This window comes from Petromyzon marinus, chromosome 66 (genome assembly GCF_048934315.1).
Source record: "Petromyzon marinus isolate PM22_M1 ecotype Great Lakes invasive population chromosome 66, UKy_Petmar_22M1.pri1.0, whole genome shotgun sequence".
Taxonomy (NCBI): domain Eukaryota; kingdom Metazoa; phylum Chordata; class Hyperoartia; order Petromyzontiformes; family Petromyzontidae; genus Petromyzon; species Petromyzon marinus.
The window spans coordinates 10,620,291-10,632,889 of NC_133732.1; positions in this window are offsets into that span (position 1 = coordinate 10,620,291).

A 12,599-nucleotide genomic window follows, 5' to 3' on the forward strand; every position below is an offset into this window, starting at 1 on the left:
CCGTGCGTCTGGTGACACTGCCCCACCGTCGTGTGTCTGGTGACACTGCCCCACCGCCTCTTTGCCCACAGAAGTCTGCGAGTGGACCGCGTAAGCCGAGCAATGGTTAAAGCTGGAGGGAAGGAAGTTCTGGAAAGAAATCCGTGAGCTTATGCCCGCTAAGCATGGAGATAGAAGGGAAAATACCCGAGGGGTGGACAAAATCCACACCCGTGACAATACCCAACAAAGGAGGTCTCACCGATTCTAAAACATAAATGACAGAACGATTGCACTAATGGGCCACGTGTGGGGAAGGTATTGATGACAGTACTATTACATTGATTAAAAGCGCAGACTGAGTATTATTTGGTGGATGAATAGGCAGGGTTTAGGAAAGATAGCAACACAGGTTAGGAAAGGTAGGGACACAGTATAGCAAATATTGATGTTAAGGCTGAAAGCAGAGAAAGCATAGGAAATAGGCTGGTTCACAACTGGTTTCATACATTTCCAGAGAGCATTCGATTCGACTAAGCAAGATCTAACGCGGGCAACATTAAAATCATGCAGAGAAGGGAAAAGACTGAGATTTTACAGGGTGTTGCTGAAGGGTCAAAGCCGGCAGTAAAGTTTGTACAGGAACTAGAAGAACAGTTCCCAACAATAGGGCTGAGATGGGGAGATCCACTATCACCAAACGTACTGGGAAATAGCGATGGATGCCATTCATGGCACACAGGAATATCTGTGCTAGGAGAAAGAATAAGTAACCTGCGACTCAAGGTCGACGTAACACCTTGGCGAAAGGTGCTTTACACATCCACAACAGAATAGAAAAAATTGGAATAGATCTGATGGAAGAAAACTGCCAGAAAGCGATCAAAAGCCGAATAAGTCGGGAAAGGATGTAGGACTGAGGATTGACGTGGGAAAAGACAAAGACGATGGTTGTTGAGAAAGAGAGGACATTGAGAAAGAATAGAAAGCAGTTTAACAAGTAAAGTTTGATTTAAAGCTTTGGTGACTGCAGGGATTCATATTCTTGATTCTTTCGGTAAAGTCACGTAGAAGGGAAACAATAAAATAATAAAAATATAAAACAATAAAATTATCACGACGTTTCGACTGCAACACAAGCAATCATCATCAGGTGTGAAAACCACAGCAAGAAAATTTGAAAAAAGTGGCGTTTTTTTACATGTAGTCAGCTTTCGTGACCAATATCCATGATACAGGTTTTTTTGGGGGGGTTAAATCGCGTGAAAATATAAATGTGTCGTGAAACCCAAGACAACCCTGTATTAATAGATAGTAGCAAGATTGTGAATGTAAAGGGATTTGTATGTATGGGAAGTCTACTGGCGTGGGACGGTGGCCGCACGAGAAAGGCACGAGAGGGGAGAGGGGCAGGGATCGCGAAGGCAAGGGGGGGTGGGGGGGTGGCAGGATTCAGTAACATCTGGAGAAGCGGGCAAATCGTCTACGAGACCGAACTTGAACGTCTTCGGCACAGCTTTGTCCGCCTGCGAGGAGACTTGGACATTAAAAAAAAGACTGACAGAGATAAGATATTGGCAGTCGAAAAGTAGCACTCCAGGAGGATTACCGCTGCTGCTGCATCTAAGCTGGACCCAAAGAGTGACCAACATCGAGCGAAGGAACAGGTTGCACCACGGAAGAAGACGACCTGGTGACGATGCAGGCAGCGACGAGAAGGACACTGGGCACGATGTTGACACGCGCACGTCGTAGGATGGGCCACAACAGGAACATTGAAAGTGTTTGTTGTTGTTGTTCGGGGAAAATGGAAGGGACTGGAAAGAGAGGGAGCGCTAACAGGGAATGGCTTGACAACGACGTCACAAGAGATTGGTGCCAGAGAGATGTGGCCACTGCTTGAGCGTATGGGCACGACAAGCCCGAAGAGGAAAGTGGAAACTACAAAATTACGAAGAGGAAAGTGGAAACTACAAAATTACGAAATGCGGAGTGGGCACCAACAGGGCTCTCTGCCCAGCCATGGATTGGGATGATGATGTTGATGCACTACGCTATACACTACACTATACACTATTATACACTCCACTATATAGTACACTACACTATACACTACACTACACTATACACTACACTATACACTACACTATACACTACTATACACTACACTATATACTACGCTATACACTACGCTATACACTACACTATACACTACTATACACTACAGTATATACTACACTATACACTATACACTACTATACACTACACTATACACTACACTATATACTACACTACACTATACACTACACTATACACCACACTATACACTACTATACACTACACTATATACTACACTACACTATACACTACGCTATACACTACACTAGTATACGCTACACAATATACTACACTACTATACACTGCACTACTATACACTACACTATACTACACTACACTATACACTACACTATACGCTACACTATACGCTACACTATACACTACTACTATATACTACACTATACTACTACACACTACAATATATACTACTATACACTACAATGTATACTACCATACACTACACTATACACTACTATACATTACACTATACACTACTATACATTACACTACTAAACACTATACACTACACTATATACTACTATATACTACATTATACCACTACACACTACACTATATACTACTACACACTACACTATATACTACTATACACTACACTATATACTACTACACACTACACGATATACTACTATACACTACTATACACTACAATATATACTACTATACACTACACTACTACTATACACATTATACACTACATTATATACTACTAAACACTACACTATATACTACTATACACTACTACACTACACTATAAACTACTACACACTACACTATATACTACTTCACACTACACTATATACTACTATACACTACAGAATATACTACTATACACTACACAATATACTACTATACACTACACTATATACTACTATACACTACACTATACGCTACACTATACACTACACTATATACTACTATACACTATACTATACACTACTATACACTGCACCACTCCACTACTACACTATATACTACACTATACACAACACTATACAATACTATACACTACACTATATACTACTATACACTACTATACACTACATTATATACTTCTATACACTACACTATATACTACTATACACTACACTATACACTACACTATATACTACTATACACTACACAATATACTACTATACACTACACAATATACAACTATTCACTACACTATACACTACACTATACACTACACGATATACTACTATACACTACACTATACACTACACTATATACTACTATATACTACATTATACCACTACACACTACACTATATACTACTACACACTACACTATATACTACTATACACTACACTATATACTACTACACACTACACGATATACTACTATACACTACTATACACTACACTATATACTACTATACACTACACTATATACTACTATACACTACACTACTACTATACACATTATACACTACATTATATACTACTAAACACTACACTATATACTACTATACACTACTACACTACACTATAAACTACTACACACTACACTATATACTACTTCACACTACACTATATACTACTATACACTACAGAATATACTACTATACACTACACAATATACTACTATACACTACACTATATACTACTATACACTACACTATACGCTGCACTATATACTACTATACACTATACTATACACTACTATACACTGCACCACTACACTACTACACTATATACTACACTATACACAACACTATACAATACTATACACTACACTATATACTACTATACACTACTATACACTACATTATATACTTCTATACACTACACTATATACTACTATACACTACACTACTACTATACACTACACTATACACTACACTATATACTACTATACACTACACAATATACTACTATACACTACACAATATACAACTATTCACTACACTATACACTACACTATACACTACACTATATACTACTATACACTACACTATACACTACACTATATACTACTAAACACTACACTATATACTACTATACACTACTACAATATAAACTACTACACTATATACTACTACACACTACACTATATACTACTATACACTACACAATATACTACTATACACTACACAATATACTATATACTACTATACACTACACTATACGCTACACTATACACTACACTATATACTACTATACACTACACTATATACTACTATACACTATACTATACACTACTATACACTGCACCACTACACTACTACACTATACACTACACTATATACTACACTATACAATACTATACACTACTATACACTACACTATATACTTCTATACACTACACTATATACTACTATACACTACACTACTACTATACACTACACTATACACTAAACAATATACTACTATACACTACACAATATACTACTATACACTACACAATATACAACTATACACTACACTATACACTACACTATATACTACTAAACACTACTACACTACACTATAAACTACTACACACTACACTATATACTACTACACACTACACTATATACTACTATACACTACACCAGGGGTCTCAAACTCGCGGCCCGCGGGCTTATTGCGGCTCGCGGAACGATATTTTGTGGCCCCCTACTTGACATCAATTTTTTATTTATTTCTTAATTATTATATATTTTTTACCATAGCTCAGGCTCGTGACAGCTTCCGGTGTTTGTTGACAAGTTAGCCAACGCAAATTAGCAACATTAGTCACTTGGTTGAAACGTGATTCCGGAGTGACACCAAGTGGAAGGAAATATATCCTGTCACCCATTGCAAGGTACAGAGGACTTAGGAAGTGGGCGGACTCAACAAGAGTAATCAGTGACCTAATAAAGACAACAGAGTGTTGCAATAGGAAAGGGAAAATAATTACATGGATAGCAAATAGCATGAGATGGGTGGCAAGAACAAAAGCCAATTAGTGGTTAGAAGCTGAATATTATAAGGAAGTTATAGATTTGGATTTAAAGCTTTCGTGACTGCAGTAATTCATATTCTTAGCTCTTTCGGTAAAGTCACATTGAAGGGAAACAACACATACACAGACACATACAGACACACACAGACACACACAGACACACATACAGACACACACACAGACACACACATACAGACACACACAGACACACACACAGACACACAGATACACACACAGACACACACACAGACACACAGATACACACACAGACACACACACACAGACACACAGATATACACACACTGACACACAGATACACACACACACACAGATAGACACAGATACACACACAGACACACACAGACACACACACAGACACACAGATACACACACAGACACACAGATACACACACAAACACACACAGACACACACACAGATACACACACAGACACACACACAGAAACACAGATATACAGACACACAGATACACACAGATAGACACAGATACACGACAACAACAACCGCCATTCGCCACTAAGTGGCGGTGACGTCACCACGACGCTTGTGCCAGGCTATGTGCACCCTGAGGCCACGTGAAGTGTCGAACGCCCGCTGGCAGGAGGTCACGGGGCAGACCCAGGTGCCACGGGTCGACTAACTGAGATGACTGACTGATGCACCACCTGTGCCCCCTGCTGTGCCAACCTGCTGTGCTTTCGCCACCCGGCGCTCCGCTCGTTGTTCTGAGCGTCGCTCCTCCGCCCTCCGTTGTTGTTGGAGGGCAACTACCTCCAACTGCCCAGTAGCATCCTTCACGAGCCTCCTCCACAGAGGCCGATCTTGACACCGCTGGTACCAGTCATCGGCAAGTCCACTCAGCTCCAGGTCCTCCTGTACCACATCACTCCATCTCTTCTCTAGCCCGTGCCGCGCCCGCTTAGCCCCCTCAATCCGGCCGAACAAAAGCTGTTTCGGCATGCGGTGGCTGGGCATGCGGGCTACATGACCCAGCCATCGCAGCCTTGCCCGCTGGAGGAGCTCACCGATGGGACCTTGCCCAGATCTTTCAAGGATTTGTGAGCTCCTCACACAATCCAGTCTGGTTAAACCCAGGATGGATCGTAGGCAGGCCAGCCTAAATGTTTCTAATCGGCGAAGATGTTCCATTAGGGGGGTCCACGTTTTGCAAGCGTAGAGAAGGGAGGGAATGACCATGGCCGAGAAGACCTGAAGCTTAGTGCGGAGCGACAGACCAGGTAGCTTCCACACAGCGTTACGCAACCGATGAAAAGATATTTCCGCTCGACTGATTCGGAGTGAGACCTCTGCTGTTAAACTGGAGCCAGTCATAAGCACACTGCCCAGGTATGGGAAACTCTCCACACTCTCCACAACTGCCCCATCACCGATTGGGAGTTGTGGGGGTGGAGTGTCCGATGGTGGGGCTGATGGTAAGGCCCCACCTCTTAGTGGCACGCTCCAGTCTCAGCAGCAGCGTCTCCAACTCCTCCTCTGACTGAGCAGCTATTACCAAATCATCAGCATACATAACGTGGCTGAGCAATAGGTAGCCATCCCTTGACCGCACCCGGGCATCGATCAGCCTCCCATTATATCTGTACCATATGGAGATTCCCCCGGTACAGCTATTGAAGGCTTCACGAACTACGTGGTCAAAATAGATGTTAAAAAATGTGGGAGCCAGAGGACATCCCTGTCGCACACCAAGGTGTACAGGGAATGGCTCTGACTCCCGGCCACGTAGTCTTACCCGGGCCCGCTCACCATCATGAAGGTCCTTAATGATCGTGAGCAGAGGGTGAGGTACTCCAAAAGCACGAAGAACGACCCAGAGCCCAGGCCTACTGATGGTATCGTAGGCCTTGACCAGGTCAATAAAGCAGAGATGTAGGTCTTGTTGGAATTCCCTACACCTCTGCTGTAGCAGAGGGACAGAAAATATGGCATCTGTGCAGGACCGCCCTTTCCTGAAACCGCATTGGGGCTCCGCAAGCCTCTCCTCAGCGTGCCGGGCAAGGTGATGCTGAATAACCCTTGCCAGGATCTTTCCCGGCACACTGAGGAGTGAGATGCCCCTGTAGTTGTTACAGTCTGTGCGGTCCCCCTTCTTAAAGACGGGGACCACCAGGGCATCCTTCCAATCCTGCGGAACCCGTCCAGTGGTCCAGACCGTTGTTATGATGTCATATAGGGCAGTCTGTGCACAAACGCCACCCTCCCTCAGCATTTCGCTTGGGAGATCATCTCTGCCCGCTGCCTTTCCTGGCCTCAGACTCCGGATGGCCTTCAGTACTTCCTCCACAGATGGCACCTCAGCCAGCCACTCACAGGGGGTGACTTCTTCCAATACTTGAGGCACCGCAGCCTCAGCAGGGTCATCCTCACTTTGTGCCACGATGTTTTCTTGGCTGAGGAATTTTCCCTCCCCCAGGACCTCACAGAAATGCTCAGCAAATCTGCAAACCTGTTCCTGGGGGTCGGAGATTGGATCACCGTTTTTTCCCCTAATGATGGTAATAGGTGTGGCGCTGTAGGTTACTTTTTTGATGGAGTTAAATAGAGATTTGTGATCACGGGCCACTGAGGCAGACTCCATCTCCTCAGCAACCCGCGACCACCACCCATCCTTGCAGCGCCTCACGGCTCTACGAACCTCCGAGCGCGCTGCGGTAAGCCTCCTCATTCTCTGACGTGAAATTCTGTAGCCGATGACAGTGGGCCTGTCGCTTTTTCTCAACAATCCTGAACACCTCTGTCAGCCAGAGTCTCTGGGGAGGTCTGGACCGCGTACCCAAAGCAGCCATTGCAGCTGCATGAGTCACAGTCCTAAACCTCGCCCATTTACCCTCGACATCAGGAGGAGTCGGGGACGATGCCAATCCCAGCCGCAAGCGATGATGAAATTCTCGCTTGCAACTTTCATCAGATAACTGAGACCAGGCCACTTTAGGTCGGAATGGGGTCCTGGGTGTACACCCACCACCGGAGTGGAAGAATGGCAGGCGCATCTTACAGATGACTTGTCGATGGCCAGAGGGCAGATCAGCTCCACGGTAGGTCCTGGTGTCAAGGACATGGGCTCGCATCCGCTGGTCCGTCACTATGTAGTCCAGCAGATGTTCTTGCTTGGGCCCGGCATGCATCCATGATGTTGTGTGGATGCACTGATGCCGGAACAGCGTGTTGGTAATTACAAGCCCATGGGCTGCACAAAAATCTAGCAGCCTCCTACCGTTGTTATTGAGCTGATCTGGCCCATGCCCTCCAATCACTCCAGACCAGGTGCCAGTATCATGACCAACTCGGGCATTGAAGTCACCCAACATGATGACTCTATCCCGAGGGGCCACTTTAGCCAGCACCTGTGACAGGAGGTCATAGAAGGCATCTGACTCATCGGCTTTGCCTGCATCCCTCCACGGATGTTCATCTTCGGTGGGGGCATAAGTAACCACGACCACCATTCCTCGCCTCCGGTTGATGGGAAGGCGAGCCCAAAGTAGCCTGGGGCTTACAGCTTCCCACACCTCACCGCCACGCTCTCATGCCCCCTTCATTATTTTGTTCAAAAGAAGAGCCACACACAGACAGACACACAGACACACAGATACACACACACAGACACACACAGATACACACACAGATACACACACAGATACACACACAGATACACACACAGATACACAAAAAGATCCCCCATATAGCCTTTACAGACTGTTGGGGCAAGTGCTGTTAGCGAGCACCTATGAAATCCGGAACGGTACACGAGGGGGTGGGTGGCCAGCACCACGCCCGACCGCCTTTGTCTCCCTAGTGGCGATGTTTACACACCGCACTGGTACTCATTTGAGGCTGAGTCGACCTAGGGGAGGCCCGGGTCCGGTTCAGATAATCGTCACTGATGTTGGCCGTGAGCGGGAATCGAACCCGGGTCGCCAGGTTCGTAGCGCAGCGCGCTAACCGCTACACTATCGCTCCCCACGTGTGAGGGTCATGTGACAGATTTGTGACGTCACAGCTCACGTGCCGTGTAAAAAAATCTATGCATTATTAAGCTCTCCCCCCCCCCCCCTAAAAAACAAATTAAAAGTTTATTTTTATAATGTTTGCATGGTGTACAGTCTGTAAAGTACCCACATGGCAAATTTCCAGTTTGTTGCATGTCGGGAAGTACGCTTAACAATTTGAACAGACACACACATTCACAACTTTGCCTTTTATATATGGAGATAGCCCTGTGAGCCATGATGCTCTTAACTCGGGTACAACCGCAAGTAACAAATCATGAACAGACAACATCTCAAAGCGACGTTTCTCAACAGAAACATCCAGGAAAAAACAGTAAAATCTGCCAGAAAAAAGCACCGTACATCAACGCTGTGTGCTAAAAATCCCAATGGGATGCAAGTTGATCAATAACAACCATAAGGCAATTTAGATAAAATTATCAGGCTCACTCCGTTCTTCAACAGAACAAACGCTTGTAGTATGGGCTCAATGGGACGAATAGCACGCATAGTAGTTACACTGTGTTACAGTTACCGGGTAGTAAGTGTTAGTTCCTAATTGATTATGCGTCAAAAGTACAGAAAGTGGCTATTACTCCCCACAAACTTTGCTTTAGTGACCAGGACAGTGATATTTTGAAATTGACCTATTTATCAATGAGAAAACGGGCAAATGTGTGTCATTCCTTCACGTAAAGTCCCGGTCACAAAAACAACGTTTGTGGGGAATAACAACAGCCACTTGCTGTACTTTTGAGGCATAAGCAATTAGAAAAATAACACTTAGTATCCAGGATCATAAAATCGTGTTACACAGTGACATCAGTGGAGTTAACGATGACCGTGGATTGGGCCCATAGACTCACGTGACTGCACAGCGGGCCACACCCACCAGCGGAGTAATCGATTCAGCTCGGGGTCTGATTGGTCGCCGTGCTCCGTCACGCAACAACGCCACCACGGCAATTGCACGCAGCCGCCGCTGCCATCTCCACCTCCGATTGGCCCATCCGGCCTGATGGCAGTTTGGCCACAGCAACTTTTGCAGACTTTGGGGCCGTCCATAAATGACGTCTCGCGATTTTGGACGATTTTTGACCCCTCCCCCCCTCGTCACACGGCGTCACAAAAAGTCAGAACCCACCCCCTAAAAAATGACGTCACAAAGCTCTGCCACTCCCCCCCCCAAACCACATTTCCATTTGAAATATAAAACACGTGCTTCAAATCTCTTTAATCTATTGTCAGTGTAGTACGTGTTTAATGTGGCGCTGCACTGATGTTGTAGGAGTGTTGTTATAACTATTAGTGTTGTTATAACTATTAGCGTTGTTATAACAATTAGTGTTGTTATAACAATTAGTGTTTTTATAACAATTAGTGTTATTTTAACAAATTTGTATTTATTTAAAGTTGCACATTTTTATGTGACGTCACATTTCTCACCCCCCTCCCCTCGTCACACATTGTCACAAATGTCTGACCCCCCCCCCCCCCCCCCCCCAGGTGCGTGACGTCAATTATGGACGGCCACGTTAAGGCTACACGGGGGACCTTTGTAGGTGCTACTCACTAACAGCACTTGCCTCTTCAGCCTGTTACAGGCTACACAGGGGACCTTTGTCTTTGTAGGTGCTACTTGCGACCAGCACTTGACTACAGTCTGTTACAGGTTACACGGGGGACCTTTGTCTTTGTAGGTGCTACTCACTACCAGAACTTGCCTCTACAGTCTGTTACAGGCTACACGGGGGACCTTTGTCTTTGTAGGTGCTACTCACTACCAGAACTTGCCTCTTCAGCCTGTTACAGGCTACACAGGGGACCTTTGTCTTTGTAGGTGCTACTCGCGACCAGCACTTGACTACAGTCTGTTACAGGTTACACGGGGGACCTTTGTCTTTGTAGGTGCTACTCACTACCAGAACTTGCCTCTACAGCCTGTTACAGGCTACACGGGGGACCTTTGTCTTTGTAGGTGCTACTCACTACCAGAACTTGCCTCTACAGCCTGTTACAGGCTACACGGGGGACCTTTGTCTTTGTAGGTGCTACTCACTCCAGAACTTGCCTCTACAGCCTGTTACAGGCTACACGGGGGACCTTTGTCTTTGTAGGTGCTACTCACTACCAGAACTTGCCTCTACAGTCTGTTACAGGCTACATGGGGGTTGGGGATCTTAGTCCACACCACCACCGATTCACCCAACCCAGAGGACACCACAGCCGGGAATCGATCCAAAGCCGAACATTTTCCGAGGCACTTTTTTTTATTGAGCCGTCCCCCGTTTTTATTCTTGGGAATCATCGACGCTCAACATCGTCAGATCTGCGAAGCCTTGCGAGGTGGCGTTCCCTGCATGGACTCTTCGCTGTGCGCGACAATTCACGATTTCATTTAAAGAACCAGTCCAGGTCCCGCCGATCCTGGCCCTACTTGTGTTTTATTAACTTAATTTCACTCATCAATACTAATCAATACCAATGAATGACGATTTGACACACTTCTCTTAAAATGGCACTTTATTGAAGACGCGTTCACTTGACATCAGGCGGAGACCCCACCGCAACAGCCCGAGTCTCCCACGCATCTCCCTTTTATACCAACACGAGGCCACGCCCCCTTTCTCAATGACTCCCCTGTCATTACCTCACGTGGCCACCAGTCCCTTCACACTCACAACTGATACCCCTGTCATTACCTCCCGTGGCCACCAGTCCCTTCACACTCACAACTGATACCCCTGTCATTACCTCCCGTGGCCACCAATCCCTTCACACTCACAACTGTTACCCCTGTCATTACCTCCCGTGGCCACCAGTCCCTTCACACTCACAACTGATACCCCTGTCATTACCTCCCGTGGCCACTAGTCCCCTCACACCACATGTAGGCTCTATTGTCATTACCCAAATGTTGTCCCCTATTTTAAATCTTGAATAGTCGCGCCCAGCCACGAAGGGAAAATGTCTCATCCAATCAGAGCCGCTGTTGTTGGGGAAGCAACTGGCCAATGGGAGGTTACCAAACACCGCCACTTGTCATGGCGCCGGAGCGGCCGCTGTGTTCCCCCATTCCTTCGCGCGAGACCAACAATTACAACAATGATTACTACCGTCGCTACAATAATGACGTAGTTGTAATCTTAATGAATAGTACCATCGTTGGCTCTGTCACGCCCGTTCCGACGCGCTAAGCTCAGCACGGTTCCGCTGAAGTTGAGCGAGCGGCTTAGAGCCGTAGCTGTGATTCACAATTAAATGTCCAAATGTTGTCCCCTGTTATCATTGGAAAAACGTTCTCATTTTGATTGTTGATGTAAACGCTTTAAATTAAGTCGCTAAATGTGTGCACTTCGAATACCGTGTCGCAATATGCACAATTGTGCATATGCGCACATTATAACGTTGCAATCTATATATGTCTTACCGGCTTTCATACAGCACAGTACGCAATGATCGCAAATACGACAATTAAACGCCTGAAATGTATCGTGTTGTTCTAAATGTCATTTCACGACGTC